Source organism: Megalobrama amblycephala, linkage group LG2, assembly GCF_018812025.1.
Source record: "Megalobrama amblycephala isolate DHTTF-2021 linkage group LG2, ASM1881202v1, whole genome shotgun sequence".
Classification (NCBI taxonomy): Eukaryota; Metazoa; Chordata; class Actinopteri; order Cypriniformes; family Xenocyprididae; genus Megalobrama; species Megalobrama amblycephala.
Window position 1 is genome coordinate 24,283,523 of NC_063045.1, and position 14,255 is coordinate 24,297,777.

At 36.5% G+C, this 14,255-nt stretch overlaps 1 protein-coding gene and 1 long non-coding RNA gene across 2 annotated transcripts in view; one reads left to right on the forward strand and one right to left on the reverse strand.

The window, feature by feature from the left end:
- add3a (adducin 3 (gamma) a) overlaps window positions 1-14,255 on the reverse strand; it is a 116,804-nt gene that overhangs the window by 82,746 nt on the left and 19,803 nt on the right. The window lies entirely within an intron of this gene.
- LOC125253480 overlaps window positions 1-14,255 on the forward strand; it is a 67,068-nt gene that overhangs the window by 42,951 nt on the left and 9,862 nt on the right. Inside the window, exon 2 of the long non-coding RNA XR_007181453.1 lies at window positions 7,549-7,585. This is a non-coding gene — a long non-coding RNA (uncharacterized LOC125253480). The remainder of the gene's footprint in view (window positions 1-7,548; window positions 7,586-14,255) is intronic.

The window sequence follows — 14,255 nt, forward strand, 5'->3', positions numbered from 1 at the left end:
AAACGATGGTAACTTTAACCACATTTAACAGTACATTAACAACATGCTAACGAAACATTTAGAAAGACAATTCACAAATATCACTAAAAATACCATGATATCATGCTCAATATCGCTCCATCTGCCATTCGCTGTTGTCCTTGCTTGCTTACCTAGTCTGAGGATTCAGCTGTGCACAGATCCAGACGTTAATACTGGCTGCCCTTGTCTAATGCCTTGAACATGAGCTGGCATATGCAAATATTGGGGGCGTACATATTAATGATCCCAACTGTTCCGTAACAGTCGGTGTTATGTTGAGATTCGCCTGTTCTTCGGAGGTCTTTTAAACAAATGTGATTTACATAAGAAGGAGGAAGCAATGGAGTTTGAAACTCAATGTATGTCTTTTCCATGTACTGAACTCTTGTTATTCATCTATGCCAAGTTAAATTCAATTTTTGATTCTAGGGCACCTTTAAGTGGCCCCTAAATTAATAATTAACAATTTTTACAATGGAAGTGATTTAATCAAAAACCAACTTTAGCTTGATAATAATTGTCCTATTGTCACTGTGAAGCTGCTTTGAGACAATATGTATTGTGAAAAGTGCTATATAAATGAAGATGACATGACCATTATACGTTATATTCAACAGTATATAGTTCAATGTAGAACTGACACTAAAACTCTGTAAACTTGAATTTTTTCCTCACATAGTAATTTTCATTTTGGGTGAATTATACACAATTGTCACTATCCACAATACATATTGTTGCAGTTTTGTATTGCGATATATTGTGACACGATATATTGTTGTTACACCCCTAATAGTTATCGTTAGTTATCATCCTGGGTGTTACTGGTTCCTTAACCTATATTCTGTTTAGTTAAACAGTTTTATAAGCATTATATAGTTTTCTTTGATCAGACAACACAAACTGCTACCCTCTATGGAAAATGGACAGACTCAACGGGTGGACCAAACTGTTTATGACAATAACAAATGGTTATATAATAATGTTATTGGTACCACTAAAGTAAAAGTGCAGTCACATTTATCGTTACTGTCAAATGTTTGTGGGCGAAATCCAATCATGTCAACTGAAATCCACACACAATCGGGAATTTTAGCATAAAGGTGAAAGATTTCACAATGAGTTTGTGTTGGTCATGCACATTGATGAAAGATGCTTGTTTTGAAACTAACTTCTGCATGAGCTGTGCTTCAAACATCGCTATACGACAATGGACCTTTTTTGCAGAAAAGTGACAGCACCATTACTTTAAAACTTGACACCACCAAAAACATTTTACAATTCTTGTCTAAAACTGTAAGATGGCACAATCTTGTTACATTTATGGATTGACACCTGTAAATACATGTGACGTTTTTCCTTTCACTCTGTTTAGAAAGTCTTAAATGCTCTAAAAATTATAGACCCCCTTTACATACCGAGAGACAGACAGACCTCCAGTTCAGTTGAGGGGAAAAACCCATCAAACTGACCCAATCTAGAGCCCTCTGGGAGTTCCGCAGCATGTGATAACCATCTTTATCGTCTGTACCAACACATCTGTCTAAACACTGCTAGGTCAACCACACAGTGGGTAGTAAATGCAGCGAGTCTATGAATCATTTCGCTCTGTATGTCTGATTATGCCACACTCTTAAAAATAAAGGTTCCAAATAAGGGGTTTCCGCAGTAATGCAACGAATCATTTTTGGTTCCCAAAGAAACTTTTCAATGAGAGGACTATTCTTCCAAATAAATCTTCTTTTGTGTACAGCAGAACAAAGATTTTTATACAGGATTGAAACAACTTGGGGAGTAAATGATGACAGAATTTTCATTTTTGGGTGAACTATTCCTTTAAAGATTCTTCACGGATCCATAGATGCCAATAAAGAACCTTTATAGATACACAGTTAGAAAACAACTCTAAAAGTTAATGTTCAGTAAACTCAAATTTGTTTAATCCTGTTACGCTACATGCAGATAATTGGTATGCTTTATTCACCGTGCCTATGGGGTTCAGGGTCACTTAGATAACATCAGTACTTACATAATTATGTCTGGCCTGTGTTGTCCTACAGACAGCGAGTGGCCCCTGAAGCGAGGTGATTCCTGCTCTGCAACTTATGCAAGCAGGCTAGTCGCATTTCTGCTGCAACTGAAACAAAAGTTTTATTGCAGACCAGTGAGCTCCCAGCTATTTAAAAAAACTCAGACCACGGCGTTTGTGGGAAACGGGACACTTACGCAACACTGGATCGTTAGTGTGATTCTGTCAGACAGCTCTGATTTTCACAGGCTCTCACTACTGTATTTGGCTCTTTTTGTCACCCTGAGCATTATGGGGCTTATGAGAGGAATGTGCTGAAATTTTGGGGTTTACTTTGGTAGCCTACACCATCATTATGCTAGCCTCAACCTCAGACGGCACACCCACAGCCTGTTCACTGGTTGCTTGATGCATGTTGCGTACAAAGATGTCAAGTGCTGGCTAAAAATTAACCGCTCCAATCTGATTGGCTGATGTTTTTTTATGAATTATGAACAATATTACTGCACTAATCTGGGAAATTACAGCTGCACAATGTATCGAATACAAGATATGGCTTTGCATGATTTAAGCAAATACCGGTTTCAGAGTAAAACAAGTAATTTACACACGTGTAGTTCATGATACAGTGTTTCAGAGTCTTGGTTCACTTACAGTGTAAATGAGCATCCAGTGCCTTCACTCTAAAACCACCAACACATTTATTAATTTGATGGCAACCTGCCAAAACAAAAGCTTGATTACATGCTGTTTGAATATGAAGAAATTAAAGGTGCCATCGAACTGAAAATTGAATTTACCTCAGCATAGTTGAATAACAAGAGTTTAGTACATGGAAATGACATACAGTGAGTCTCAAACTCCATTGTTTCCTCCTCCTCATATAAATGTCATTTGTTTAAAAGACCTCCGGAAAACAGGCGAATCTCAACATAACACCGACTGTTAAGTAACAGTCGGGGTGTACGCCCCCAATATTTGCATATGCCAGCCCATGATCGAGGCATTACACAAGGGCAGGCAGTATTTGGCAGGCAGTAATATCTGTGCACAGCTGAATCATCAGACTAGATAAGCAAGCAAGAACAACAGCGAAAAATGGCAGATGGAGCGATAATAACTGACATGATCCATGATATCATGATATTTTTAGTGATATTTGTAAATTGTCTTTATAAATGTTTCGTTAGCATGTTGCTAATGTACTGTTAAATGTGGTTAAAGTTACCATCGTTTCTTACTGTATTCACGGAGATAAGAGTCGTCGCTATTTTCATTATTAAACACTTGCAGTCTGTATAATGCATAAACACAACTTCATTCTTTATAAATCTCTCCAACAGTGTAGCATTAGCCATTAGCAACGGAGCACGATCAAACTCATTCAGAATCAAATGTAAACATCCAAATAAATACCATACTTACACGATCAGACATGCTGCATGACAAACACTTTGTAAAGATCCATTTTGAGGGTTATATTAGCTGCGTGAACTTTGTTTATGCAATGATAGAGTCGAGAGCTAGGGAGGGGAGCGCGAGCAATTAAAGGGGCCGCAGCCTGAATCGGCGCTTATCTAATTATGCCTCAAAATAGGCAGTTAAAAAAAATTAATTTAAAAAAATCTATGGGGTATTTTGAGCTACAACTTCACAGACACATTCAGGGGACACCTTAGACTTATATTACATCTTGTAAAAAAACGTTCGATGGCACCTTTAAAATATACTTAGTATTGTAATTTTACAGTGAAATAAAAATCTTTTTTTAATTAAAATTTCTTATATTGTTTAATATATTTAATAATAATAATCACAATAAAATCATGCTTATCAAAAACAGTTTGAATGTGGCCTATTAAACTCAAGTGGAATTTGTTTGTTTTTTTGTTTTTTTAAAAAAGCTGTTTCACTTATGTTCACTTTATGGTTAGGGTTGGTTCTTGTAAACAGTAAACTTAAAGTATTTCGCACTTAAAAAAAAGTCTTCAGAGTAAAAATATTTAGTTTTTCTATGCAAATACATTCAGCAACAAAACAACCCCATCATTCTAGAATTATTAGTTCTTTCTAAATAGAGCTATGCAAGTAATCTGGTGAAACTTCCCGTATTTTTTCATTTCACAATATATAATCTAAGGCTGGAACAACTAATCGATAAAATCGATAATTATCGATAATAAAAATAATCAACAACGAATTTGATTATCGATTAGTCAGATCTGCGTGCTGTGCTCGGAAACCATCAGCCAGTCACGTCGCTTTACAGTAGTGAATAACCCATTTCTATGGACAAAACGCATATGGAAAATAGCGGACACAGAGTGAGCTGCTGCAAGAAAAGGAACATGATCCAAGTTGTCCGAAACATGAGAATGCTTTATATTCATAAGCGGTTCAAACAAAAGCATAAGCATTTACCGTGCCTTGCCCTGTCGTGCTTTGACAGATGCATGTGCAGTTTAATGCCTTTGACATGTTTTCCTCAGCGCATAAGCTTACATTTTATGGACAGCATTGGGCAGGATGTGAAATAATATTCTCTAAAATAATGAATTAAAATAAATGTAAAATAAAAATGTTAACATACAATAATTTTTAGATTTTTCATCCGATTAATCGATTAATCATAAAAATAACCGACAGATTAATCGATTAATCGTTAGCTGCAGCCCTAATATATATCACAGAAAAACAAAATATCGTAACATCATTTTTTTCCCAAAACCGTGCAGCCCAACGGGGTATAAATTTGGTGTACATGAGATACACCTGTGGCAGCTGCTGTGGTTGCCAGACATGGTCTGCACTCAAAAGAGTGATCAAAGAGATGAGGAAGTCCACTTTGAACGGCTGACAAACTATATTTGACAGAATAACGGGCAGATGAGCGTTCGGTAAATCATCTCAGTATGTGAGTATCCTTGTGCTTGATCTATGCCAGAACAGATGGTGCCTGGGAATCCTTTCAATAAATGATAAAACCCCTCAGGACCATTGCAGTGACTGACAAGCCCTAAGAACAAGAACACATTCATGCCAGTGATTACTAGGGTACTTCACTTGTGCACTTTTGAATGGAGAAGAATCCCTGTGCTGTTATGTAGCAGCCAATACAAGCCTCTCTGCCCAAAACAAAGTGAATTTCATTCACCCACCTAGCTTACACATGGCATGACATAATGAGGATATGGTCCTAATTACTCCCTGCATCCCAATGTGCATACTATCCACCCTAAATAGTATTGAATATTACTAATGTCACATACTATTTAGGATGGATAGTTTGCACATTGAGGAGCAGGTAATGTCTTAATTACTTTAGTATAAAAAAAGTCACAGAGTTACTAAAAGGGGGAGGGGAGACATGACTGTGTTTATAGTCCAATAAAAGCAAGTTTAGCAGCAGTTTCATTTGTGTTTATGCTAGAGTTTATGGACCAAAATCTTATTTCAAAACATGAATAATTTTGTCTTCAAGCCCAAAAATAGTTTATATTTTACATAAATATAAAAATGTAATATTTTATGTATATAAAACATTATCCCCTGGTTTCACAGACAAATCTTAAGCCTTGTCCCAGAATAAAATGCATGTTTGAGCTGTTTTAATGAAAGTGTGTGTCTGAATGTGTGATGCTGATGCAGGAGCCAGCCAATAATCAGTCGACGTTCTGACGTAGAACCTCATCCAATACAATATGAATTACATAATGTAACAAACAAACAAACATCCTATCCATCATTACAGGAGAGTATCGGCTAGTACAACACAACAAAATTATTTTAATGAAAATAAATAACAATTCTACAGTATTTGTATTATAATTAGTACAGTATTTGTAAACTGCCTCATAGTAAAAACTGATTTAAAGGTGCCCTCGGATGAAAAATTGAATTTATCTTGGCATAGCATATATAGAATAACAAGAGTTCAGTACATGGAAAAGACATACATTGAGTTTCAAACCCCATTGCTTCCTCTTTCTTATGTAAATCTCATTTGTTTAAAAGACTTCCGGAAAACACGCGGATCTCAACATAACACCGACTGTTACGTAACAGTCGGGGTGTACGCCCCCAATATTTGCATATATGCCAGCCCATGTTCAAGCATTAGACAAGGAAAGGCAGTATTAACGTCTGGATCTGTGCACAGACAAGGTAAGCAAGCAAGAACAACAGCGAAAAATGGCAGATGGAGCAATAATAACTGACATGATCCATGATAACATGATATTTTTAGTGATATTTGTAAACTGTCTTTCTAAATGTTTCGTTAGCATGTTGCTAATGTACTGTTAAATGAGGTTAAAGTTACCATCGTTTATTACTGTATTCACGGAGACAAGAGCCGTTGCTATTTTCATTTTTAAACATTTGCAGTCTGTATAATTCATAAACACAACTTCATTCTTTATAAATCTCTCCAACAGTGTGTAATGTAAGCTTTAGCCATGGAGCACTATCAAACTCATTCAGAATCAAACGTAACCATCTAAATAAATACTTTACTCACATGATTCGATGTATACACACAGCATGCATGACGAACATCTTGTAAAGATCCATTTGAGGGTTATATTAGCTGTGTGAACTTTGTAAATGCGCTGTAATATAGTCGAGAGCTCGTGAGGCAGGGGGCACGCGATTTAAAGGGGCGGCAACTGAAAAAAATCAGTGTATAGTTAATGATGCCCCAAAATACGCAGTTAAAAAAATTTATTTAAAAAAATCTATGGGGTATTTTGAGCTGAAACTTCACAGACACATTCAGAAGACACCTTAGACTACAGGACATTACTTATTTTAAAATACTGTAAATTTTGTTTGTTGGAATTATAAATTACCATTTCATTTATAGTTAACATGAATTTTTTACATTGATTAAAACATTGTTAAAATTAGTTTCTTATGTTATTAAAAATATAAAATCAACTTACAAGTTCATGTATTGATTTGATCAAATGTGTTTTTTTTTTTCATTTTCTGGTTTACTTAATGCTTACACTATTTTTAATCCATGTTGTCCTGATGATGTTTTGTGTTTGTGTGTATCAAATATAATTTATTAAGTGTGGTGTACATTTTTACAGAAATATATTCTACAAATGCCACAGTAAAAAGCTGTTAATTGGTTAACAGTTGCTTTGCGAATCAAATCAGTGACTCGGTGCGCCAAAGTCACATGATTTCAGCAGTTTAGCAGTTTGATAGGAAATCCGAGTCACTGATTCGATTCGTAAAGCTCCGAAGCAGTGTTTTGAAATCGGCCCATCACTATATTATTGAAAAGTCGTTATTTTTTTATTTTTTTGGCGCACAAAAAGTATTTTCGTCGCTTTATAATATTAAGGTAGAACCACTAAACTCGCGTGAACTGATTTAAATATGTTTTTAGTACATTAATGGGTCTTGAGAGAGGAAATGTCATTGCTTTGAATGCAGGCCTCACTGAGCCATCGGATTTAATCAAAAATATCTTCATTTTTGTTCCAAAGATAAATGAAGGCCTTACGGGTGTAGAACGACATGAGGGTGAGTAATAAATTATATTTTCACTTTTGGGTGAACTAACCCTTTAACATCAGGCACCCCATAATACCAGAATAATTGTCACAGTAGCTTTACAGTGCAATTCTGCCAACCACAGCTGCCAGGTTTGAAAACCACACCGCCAGCTGCCAGTGTGATTTTCTTTTTTACTACCTGTATTATTATGCTGATAAGTGTTTAAGGTGCAATTGAGATTTTAGTAGTTCAGGCATGTTGATATATTAACATTATTACAATTATTAATGATTTATCTATGGACTTATGAACTGCATACAAGAACTGAAAAATGCTTCCAATAATGCCTGAAACATTTTTACAGTAAAGTGCACAAGACTTATTTAAAAAAAAAAAAGAGAGAGAAAAAGAAAAGTACATAAATATTAACTAGTGTGCTTTGTTTGCTGACTGTGCTTGGCAAACAGGGTTTAATGGTTCATCATTGACCCAATGAAACACTGCCGTTGTACCAGAGGAAAACCTGCTTTTAACTCGCCTGATGGTTATCTGATGTAGTGACTCAGAATCCCCTGGGAACGACCAGCTCAATGTTGACGAGGAACTCTGTGTGTAGCGAACGTAGCCAAAGCAAAAACACATATAAACACTCAGCGGAGATACAAGGTCCTTTCAATCTCATAGCTAGAGCAGATGGGCTGACGAAATCGCTCGAATGAAAGAACGAGATTTTTAAACAAACAGCATGTGGTTTATATAAAACAGCCTGTCACTGCATCAAATGGTGTTTCCTAACTTTTAAATACTGCTTGAATATCTGATTTGTCTTATGAATTTATGAAGTTCTAATGAAACACAGAACCAATTTTTAAAAAAAAAAGCAGCAATTATGTTAAATCTGTTCATCAAAAAAAAAAGGAAAAATTAGCCATTATTTAATATTTACTGATTAATTACGCATCCTTGTTGTTCCATCAAAACCTGTATGTTGTTATCTTTCCATGGAAAAGGCTACAACAGAAAAAAAACTTAAGAGCTAACTAAGAGATAACTAAAGAGTCATTTCAATCTGATATCTCAGTTACACAAAACATTTATCATCTTTTCAGAAGACTTGCACAAAGCATATGGTTTTGAATTAGGGTGAGTATACAAAAACATTTTCATTTTTCTGGACAACTATCTGTTTAAAATGTATGTTTATATGCTGGTATGAGTCACCAAACTGCTAATCTCATCAGTGATCTGCAGTCACACCCTCATGTATCATGATTTGTATCTTACGGATATAAGTGTGGAGATGGGAGGGTTTCAGTTCATCTAGCACTGAAAGAGCAACTGATTTGATACGCATAGATGTCCTGTGAGGCGTGATGACTGCACACGCCCAAACACAGATGGACGGGAGGGGGAAGCGGCTGTGACCTTTTCATGCAATGTCAGGCTCATTTGTTCTTTACTGTCAATCTTTTGTTTTAACTATGCAAATGAGGACAAAATATGAGTTGAAACTCTCATGTGGTTCACAAACTACCTTTACCAAACAACGTTTCCTCCCAAAGCCCTCTGAAGACCTCACAATAATGAAGACTAGCTCTCTAATACAATTTCAGGAAAACTAGAAAAGGGGCACTCAAACTGATTTACAAACAAAGAGACCGAAAGTTATTAATTTTTAATGGGAGTTGGTGATTACTGGTAACTCCTCAAACTGCTACCGTCGCGACAAAATTGCAATGGACCAATGGAATGGACTCCTGATATAGTTGGATATTACAGTCGAATGTCTATTAGCTAGGAATGAAATTGACAACTGTATGTAAATGTGGGATTGAACCCGAAAATGTAAATGCAAATTAATAGACCTCATTTTCATTGAGAGTTGGCGATTATCAGCAACACCTCTAACCGATACCATTGTAACAAATTTTAGAACAGTTCAAGTTTATGCAGAGCGATGTGGCGACTACTAATCGGAGTGAAGGCATTGACTTCGGATACTACAGTCAAACTAACTATGAATGAAAACAAATTTTCAAAATTTACTAGTCAGGCTGTACAACTAGCAGACTAACTGATATTAAAGTCGCTATGAAATCAAAACTGTTCTTGTTTCAAAAAAGTTTTTTTGTCTTTTAGTATGAATACGTTAGCCTTACTGTTATCCATAAGCCATTGTGCTCCAAAACAATGACAAAATTCGTATTTAGAAGATATAAGCATTCAAAACTTACAGTCTCTCACTTCCGCCAATATGGATCAATGATTTTGATGACATCACCCTACACTTCAGCTTCTCATAAGATTTTCTGTCCAATCAAATGCTCTCTAGAATCTAAAACGTCCCACCCCCTAGATTATAAACAGATGCAGAAGCTGCGGCAAAAATCAATCACTTGTTCACACAATTACTATTTTCTACATGGTGAATGGCATATAGTGCATAGGGGATAGGGAACGATTAAGACAGTGTAGATATGTTTTCCATTGAGGCGAATGAAGTCTGGTTTGACGTTAGTGTCAAGCGAACTGCCACAGTGCACACAAGGTCTGCTCTGGCCCAGAGACATGATAGCACAGAGCGCATCATATCTGTGAGTAGATGCAGACCAGAAAACGTATTGGACCCTATATTAAATATTGGACCATTTGAATTCTGCACAGAATGCTATATTTTAAAAGATATATGGAGGAGATTAGGAGGACAAACAGTTAGAGATTAGAAGGAAACTGAGGCTTTACTGAGCTCAACAGCTCTGGCTGAGCTGGCTATTTAAAAAAAAAGTGGGAGGAGCCGTTTGATATGCCCTGCCCTGTCTTCCTGTTTCAGTGGAAATTACGTCAACAGATTGAATAATGTTCCAAGGCACTTCAGCGGGCCTTTAAGGAAGCCCTGTATCATTGAGCTGGATTCTTGGTTTACCTGATTGAGACTGGATGAATTTTTGTAAGACAAAATGCTGCACTGCAGACAAGGTCAGAGAAGAGAATTTCCAAGTTCAAATCTCCCACTGGCAACCTTGTGCTGCATTCCAGATAACTTTGAAAATAACCAATAGAATGTCAGTGCTTCCCACACATAGACTTTACTTGGGCGGGCCGCCCACGTATAATAACGGCCGCCCAAGTATGTTCGGAGACACATTTTTGCTTTTATTATTTTTATTCTCATATACTTTTATATCCGCGCAAGATAATGAAACCATCCGCGATCGATTAACTAGTCGTTTCGTACCTGCTCGTTATGTGTGCGTCAGAACTGTTTACTCCCGCTAACATTCCCACGGGCGCTGCATTTTGCAAAGTCACAAGGGGGTGCCGTTGCGCTTTCTACAAGCTCGCGCAACAGTGCTTCAGACTGCTTCAAAGTGATTCTCAATCAATGAAAAGTGCAGATTTATGCCAAGCGATTGCTAAAGAACTCAAGTTGATGAATTATTACAATGTCTACTTTATGGCTTTTATATAAAATGTTTTAGACGATTGTAAGATCAGCTTGCAATAGTACAGACATTTCAAAATAAGAGTACCTGTGTATTTCGGGCTTGTTTATAATTAAAAGTCACATGCTAAGTTTTTTCTTAATCTTTTGGGCATTATTGGTTACACAATAAATTGTTTTTAATTTGATTTCCATTTAATTCATAGTAAATTATTGTAGTCTCCTCCACAGGAAGAAAAGACCAAGAACATTATTTGACACATATATTATTCATTTTATAAATTTTACTAGTAAAATCTGTGTCCTATTCACTGAGAGAGACACTATATGACAGCAAGGAGAACATAGGAAAATGTGAACCATTTAAATGCTGTAATTTTGCATAATTTACAATGCATAATGCATAATATTAGTATGTAATTAAATGTATATGTTACTTAATTAAAATTAACTTCAATAAATAAAAATACCTTTAAAAATCACACATTATTTGTTTGTCACATGTAGTAGACCATTTTTGTGCCATGGGTAATAGGAGGATTTTTCACCCGGCTACCACCGCAAGTATATTTCAAACCTGTGGGAAGCACTGAATGTTGTGTTAGTTGCCATTAAATGGAGCTTCTCTTCAGGATTACTAGAAATTTCCAGGCCAGTATCCAGCCAACATTGCATGGTGGGGCCAATGTAGGCACAGTATGGGCTTGAGATATGGGCTCTACATCGGTTTGTCCATGGGTTCCATTTCAGCTATCATGAAAGCCATGGACAAACACATTTAGGGTCTATGGGGCTAATTCAAATAGAGTCGACATGGAACCCATGGACAAACCCATGTTGGACCCATACCTCAAGCACATATCATGCCTACATTGGCCCCACCATGCAATGTTGGCTGAGTAGGTTGGGACAAGCTGGAGCTAATATCTGCAGAATACTGGCCCTCCAGGACCAGGATTGGACACCCCTTTTCCTAGCTTAAGTGCAGCAGAAGTTCCAAAACAGCTGGATGGAACTCAACGGAATGGAACAGATTGCAAGGATCTCAAAGATTTTTTACTGGTCAAAGTCAAAAAATGTCCAATGCTAAAAATGTATGGCTGTAGCAAAAAGCCATTTTCATGAAATCTTCATATTCCCCTTTTCGTTTTTCCTGCTTTTACTTCTACTAGTAATCTTAATGACCGACCACATACCCCTCAGTTTCAGAGGCAAATGTGATCTTGCTTATCATCATGTTGTGAAATGTTGTGACACACGAGAGCCAAGCAAGCACTACTTCAGAAAACATCCGAATACTACAACTCTCCCGAACTGTTCCATTGAACAAAACTGTGATTCTTAATACTAAAAAATTGTTCTTGTCAAATCTTTGAGGATTTTGTGTCTCAGGCCATGGACCAGATCCATCCGGTGCATTGCCGTCATCACGGAGACCCATCTCGTGACATCACAGGGTCACTGTTTTCCTCTTCCTCCCTGAATAGAGCCATCACAATGACTGCTCCATGAGATCATATGGGGTGACCTACATACGTCCACTGACAAAAGACAAATTCAAGGAAAGAAAGTGACACTATTGACATTGTCTTTCTTCAAGCCTGTTGTGTCAGCTTTGTAACCCACGAGACCATCTGTCAAAAAGAAAGAGCACTTCCTGTCCACTTAATCGAGAATAGGAAGAGGAAACAAGATGCTTTCCTGTTTCTGCTGCGGATTGCATCTCTGTCATTTGAACACACTCACAACATAAACACAAAACAAACACATATAGGTTTACAGCACTGTTAGGGAGCTTAAAGCGGTGATGGACAGTAACAAAGTATTTTTGTTTTAAATCTGCTGTAAAAGGGCGAGATATTTAAGCCAATTATATGAAATGCTTGAATGTGGACATGTCCATCTATGTATTACAATCTGAACCGGGTAGGTTTTATTTAAAAACAAAACATAACGTTAAAATAATGCAATTATTAACATCCACGCACCTTCCTGTTGTATCTCACCCATGCATCTTCCCCGCTGCCGTAGCATCATTTTCAAATGATGTAAAACTAGTATGTTTGCATAGAGTTCTTCTTAAAATGTTCACACATTTTGCCCTATGTGATGTCTGTTTATTGTATATTGTATGTTTATATTTGTTAACACACATTTACTCACATTTTGTTTTTCCTCATTTCTATATACTATATGGTATATTTTATTTTCACTTGTTTGTACACTTGAATTATCAGTAGTAGTTTTCACTGACAAGTTTAAAATAAGATAAAATACACAGTATTTGAGCAGTATGGAGTATATAAAATTGCAAAATAAACATTCATCAAACAGTACGTTTTACTTTTAATACTTAGGTACATTAAAAACCAAGTACTTTTGTACTTTTACTCAAGCAAAATTGTAAAGGAGTACTTAAAATATTACTCCAGTAAAAGTATTATTAGGGTATCTGTAAGTACTTGATTTGTGTACTGCGTCCACACTGGCTAAAAGTAGCAAGTAGCTGTTACTAAATTTTTCAGTAGCATGAGTTCAGCTGGTTTCACAAAATAGTAAAAAGCTGCTTTAATAATTGAGTAGTGGTGTAGCACAACAAAATGCAGCATCGCTAATTCGCTATTTTAAACATGCTGTCCTAAATGTCCTCTTACACTCATCTAAACATTGGGTAATTCAGTTAGTTTTAGAGAATTTTCCTTTCAGAAGGTTCATTTCAATAAACTGGTTTAAAAAAGAAAATACTTTTCATTAATAGGTAGTGCAGACTAGCTTTATTGCTATTTAATTTAAAAGAAGCTGCTAGCTTTAGCTACAGTTAGCTACTACAGCTTCAAAGTAGCTTTCCCAACACTGATATTGTGGCCACACATCCTCAGTGGAAACTATGATATGGAGCTGTGCTTTGATAAGCCAGAGACCTGCAGGGCTCGGTTATCTCACTGTGAACCGTGTGCATCTCGCGGTCAGGAAAACACTGTAGGGATGACATGCGAAAGCATAGCAATGTATGCAAGATTTTGTTTTGCTATACTTTCTGAGGTAAAATTTTTCAAAATATCCACACAGATACAGCCAAACCACTTTAAAAAGACCTGTGGGGTGCCCTCCCTAGCAAAAATGTACAAAATGCCATAAAATGGCTTTTAAAACATTTTAAAATGTCAAAAGGGCTAGGTAATCAGCACCGAAAAAGTAGTCGATATGACGGTTCTATTTTTGACAAAAAAACATTTAAAGTCTTTCGAAGCCATT